Source organism: Penaeus japonicus, unplaced genomic scaffold (assembly GCF_977035675.1).
Source record: "Penaeus japonicus unplaced genomic scaffold, GWHDUDI00000001_assembly GWHDUDI00000011, whole genome shotgun sequence".
Taxonomy (NCBI): domain Eukaryota; kingdom Metazoa; phylum Arthropoda; class Malacostraca; order Decapoda; family Penaeidae; genus Penaeus; species Penaeus japonicus.
Window position 1 is genome coordinate 32900159 of NW_028234413.1, and position 5000 is coordinate 32905158.

General features: G+C 45.9%; 1 protein-coding gene across 12 annotated transcripts in view; it reads right to left on the reverse strand.

Moving 5' to 3' along the window:
• LOC122246714 (epidermal growth factor receptor kinase substrate 8) overlaps positions 1–5000 on the reverse strand; it is a 113149-nt gene that overhangs the window by 81932 nt on the left and 26217 nt on the right. For 4 of the 12 annotated variants that reach the window (XM_086541909.1, XM_043005454.2, XM_043005455.2 and 1 more), the window contains exon 1: positions 4802–4938. The exons of 5 other annotated variants lie outside the window; for them this stretch is intronic. The gene's annotated coding sequence lies outside the window, so the exon portion shown is untranslated. 3 more of the 12 variants (XM_086541911.1, XM_086541907.1, XM_086541906.1) reach the window with 1 other exon arrangement.

Genomic DNA, 5000 nt, shown 5'->3' on the forward strand with positions numbered 1-5000 from the left:
GTTATCTGCCGTCGGGAACCGGGGTTGCGATAACGGCTTTGCTCGGGGCCCGCGAGTCTTGCCCCTGGCTTCGACCTGAACTTCAAGCTGTGGCTCTGGCTTCGACTTTTCCCATCGCGTTATTCAAAGAGGTCGGTGGTTTCCCGTGGTTATGGGTCTGGCTCTTGGGCTCTGGTGTTCGTCTGAGGTGTGGCTCGGCTCCTGTCTCTTACGGTTTTCGGTGGCGCTCTGTCTCTCCGCCACTGGCACAGACTTTGGTTTAAGCCGGACATCAGACATGCCGCCTCTGTGGGCAATCACTCCGCGGACAATCCAGGGCACACCTGAGCTTGGTTAACAGCCACCTCATTCACCTTGCAACATTACTCATTAATCATTCATATGTCACATGACCCTGCATGAGAGAGGTCCCTCATTGCTACCCCCCCCCCTCATGAAAATGCAAGGCCTAGCACCACATATGCAAAATAGCACAACGAAAGAACAAAACACAGGATGCAATATCAAACTTATACATCCGACGCAATAACGACTGCAAACTTGACATACTCTTAACCCCCACCCTACCCTACCCTTCCCCTTTGCACTCACACACACACAAATACAAACACAAACACAAACACATTTACTCTCTCTTCCTCTGCTCCCCCACCCCCACCCCTTCCCCCTCAACACCGAGTCGGACCATCGATAATGACACGGTTTCAAGACAATAAACAAACGAGGTACACAATGGATCGAAGGGCTTAAGGGAGCAAGGTCGCGAAGAAAAAACTTTACGATTAGTACAAATACCTTTCTCTTCGTACACTTTTTATTGGACAGCCGTGCCTTTGAAAACAACAACACACATGTAAACACAGACACATAATTAGACTGACAGATAGATAGACTGACAGACAAACACGTGGAATCACACGAGAGGAAAGAGAACGACACATGCAGCCTGTCAAGTACACGCCCTCGCCCTCAACCTCCCTCCTCTCCCCATTCCACCTTCCACCTTCCTCCTCCCCTCCCTCTCCTCCTCTCTTCCCCTCCCCCTCTTCCTCTCCTCCCCTTCCCCTCTTCCTCTCCTCCTCTCCCTTCCCTCTCCTCCCCTTCCCCTCCTCCTCTTCTCCTCTATCCTCCCTCTCCCTCTCTCTCGACTCCCTCTCTCTCTCAACGCGCATCTCTCTCTCTCTCCTCTCTTCTCCTCTCTCTTCTCTCGCTCCTCCTCTCTCTCTCTCTCTCTCTCTCCCCCCCCCTCCCTCTCTCTCTCCCCCCCTTCTCTCTCTCTACCCCCCCTCTCTCTCTCTACCCCCCTCTCTCTCTCTACCCCCCTCTCTCTCTCTACCCCCCTTCTCTCTCTCTTTACCCCCCCCCCTCTCTCTCTCTCTCTCTCTCTCTCTCTCTCTCTCTCTCTCTCTCTCTCTCTCTCTCTCTCTCTCTCTCTCTCTCTCTACCCCTCCCTCTTTCTTTCCCTCTCTACCCCTCCCTCTCTCTTTCTCTCTCTACCCCTCCCTCTCTCTTTCTCTCTCTATCCCTCCCTCTCTCTTTCTCTCTCTATCCCTCCCTCTCTCTTTCTCTCTCTCTCTATCCCTCCCTCTCTCTTTCCCTCTCTACCCATCCTTCTCTCTTTCTCTCTCTATCCCTCCCTCTCTCTTTCTCTCTCTCTCTACCCCTCCCTCTCTCTTTCCCTCTCTACCCATCCTTCTCTCTTTCTCTCTCTACCCCTCCCTCTCTCTTTCTCTCTCTACCCCTCCCTCTCTCTTTCTTTCTCTACCCCCCCTCTCTCTTTCTCTCTCTATCCCTCCCTCTCTCTTTCTCTCTCTCTCTATCCCTCCCTCTCTCTTTCCCTCTCTACCCATCCTTCTCTCTTTCTCTCTCTACCCCTCCCTCTCTCTTTCTCTCTCTACCCCTCCCTCTCTCTTTCTCTCTCTCTCTACCCCTCCCTCTCTCTTTCCCTCTCTCCCCCTCCCTCTCTCTTTCCCTCTCTACCCCTCCCTCTCTCTTTCTCTCTCTCTCTACCCCTCCCTCTCTCTTTCTCTCTCTACCCCTCCCTCTCTCTTTCTCTCTCTACCCCTCCCTCTCTCTTTCTCTCTCTACCCCTCTCTCTCTCTTTCTCTCTCTACCCCTCCCTCTCTCTTTCTCTCTCTACCCATCCCTCTCTCTTTTTCTTTCCCTCTCCCTCCACTATTTCTCCCTCTCCCCATCCTCTCCTTATCCTATCCCTTCCCATTCCCCCTTTCCCTATTCCTCTTCCTTTCCCTCTTCCTCTCCCTTCCCCTCTTCTTCACCTGTCTCCACCCCCCCACTATACCTCCAACCGCAACCCATTTCACCACAACAGACTTCATCACAGTACAGTGACGGTTTATCTCACGATCGCGTGTTTTCTGTCAGAGGTTCACCTTATCAGCAATCTCGGGTATCACACAAGAATTTCCTGGCGATCAATGACGGCTGTTCTCCGATCAAAAATCGTTGGATTAAGATATATATACTACTGAAATGAATTCTTAGCATGTTATTGCCTGTCTGTTTGAGCTTGAAGAGGTGTATTTTCTTAAGTTATTCCATACAAATTGAAGGAACTTTGCTACAAACTACATAATACGATCTACCTTTGGAGACATGTGGGGAAAACTAGTCTTTCACAAACACTTTACTTCGGCAAGTAATTAAATTTCCAAAAGATGTCGTCACGCAGGTATAGACATGTAACCGGAAACATAATATATACTGTACACTGTCTCTTCATATACTGTCTTGGGGTCTCTTTATATACTTATTATGAAATCTCTCAAATATCTCAGAAGGGCAATAAAAAGTAAACATAGTAACAATAAGAATGAGAATAAAACCAAATGCAGGGAAAGAAATACATGTGTGTGTGTGGGGGGGGGGGGAGGTACCACAAAAGTCGTACTTAGTGAATCTAAGCACAGAGGCTTGATAAGGGAATATTCCATGGGAGGCAATCTTAGGATCTTCCATCGGATGACACGAACTGAACCAAAAGGCAACAACGACAATAACACAGATAAATCGCAATTGTAATTTTCCTTCAAGCTATCTCGATTCGTTCCAATGCCCTCAATGAAACCAACTTGCAACTTGTGTAGTAATTATTTCCTAGAATTTACCAATTACACGGAACATCAAGTAATCATCAACGACAAAAATCAACTCTAACTGTAATATATTTGCAATAATTAAACAGTTTCATAGGGAATGTTCATTGCTACACAAAACATCTGTATCTGTGACTAGGGCTCTTTGCGTCACCAAAATTTCTTAACACTGGCTGTACAAGAACTGCTTATCCTAAGCAGTTACAGCTCATTGACATAAATCAAAACTTGGTTTGATGGCGAGCTGCTTTTTAATTTACAACTTCAAGATTAATTTAAGTTTTTAGAATTGTGTGTTTAGTTTCTCTTTCTTCACTTCCTTTATGTTTGATTTTCTTTCATGTCTCTTGTACCGTTCCGTTTCCATTGTGCTTAACAACTTCCTATTGTAAGCTTTTCTTTCCCTTTTTAGCTTTTCTTATTTGTTTTACCTTTTCTATCTTTTCCTATATTGTTTTCTTCCTCGATATTCTTCTGGCGTCTCCCTCATTTTTGTACAAGAATATCTTTCAAACTCTCTTACATTTTCCCCTCGTAAGTATTTTCCAACGCCAAAAGCCGAAGTTATTTGTTTCGGCCTCCTCCTTCAGCTCCCGTGTCACGCTCTCCGCTGGTCTGTCGAACGATCAATCACCTGTTCCAACAAACGAACCATTTCCACGTTATATTTCGCCTGCCTTTCTTTTCTCGTGTTTACTTTACATATCACTCTGCGTTCACTTTTTTCAAACATGAGTGGCTTTCCCGGAGTAAGTCTACATTTTTTTTTCTATTTTATTATTATTTTTTTAAAACAAATTGTCTACGACAGGTTAATCGCTCATTGATTTAAATCAGACACCTATATCATCAAACATCCACAATCTTTCGTGTGCGCTTCTGAGAATGTTTTATCTATCCCAACGTGATTTACTATGAGAGGAAAAGATATGTTGGATATGTTTATTTATCCCAAAATTCACCGGCAATTAGGTTATACTAAATCTCTTGGCAAAATGCCTTCTTGAACTTTTGCCAAGAAAAAATGTCATAGACTTCGACCAGCAACTCAAGAGGATATTTCCTCGCGGTGATAAAAAAGAGAATAACAACATCGAAACCACGATCAGTTACATGGCTGCCAACCTTTCTCTCGTCGCCGCAATAATGCCTGTTTTTCATCTCGTTGCTTCACCACACCCTTGGATGCTCAAGAAGCCTTATTACTTCACGGGAAAATGTCCATTCCATTGATTAATGACAGCCATGCCGAGAGGCCGAATCCATACACCAAGCAGACAGACGTGAGGGCAATCGAGAACGCAAGATGGCGCTTCGGTTGAAGGCTTCGCCGCCATTTGTACTCCTGCTAATAGTTTAATTAGATCAGTTTGGTCGAACTGTGCGGCTTGAAAGTGTGTCGGTGAACGAACTCGACCACTTCGATATCAAACAATGTCCGTTCACTGATTAATACTGCTCCTCTGCACTCCACGAATTACTGAGTATCTCCTATTTACAACACAGTAAGTCAAGGTGTTGAACGAGGAAAGGGAGGAAAGGGGGGAAAGGAGGAAGGGAGGGAGCGAGGGAAGGTGGGAGGTAGGAAGGAAGGAAGGAATGGAGGAAGGAAGGAAGGAAGGAATGGAGGAAGGAAGGAAGGTAGGAGAGAAAGGAAGGTAGGATGAAAGGCAAAATCCACCTACCAAAACCAACGGAAGGGCGACCGACCCTCTCCTCACCACTGCACACGAAACACTAGCCTGACGTCCTCATCATCACATTTTTCCACACGCAATCAATCTTCTTTTTCTATCCGTTATCATGTAATCACCCTCCCTAGATAAGTACTGATACAGAACATTTAATCTGACCACCGATTAGGCAAATTCAGGCTTACCAACG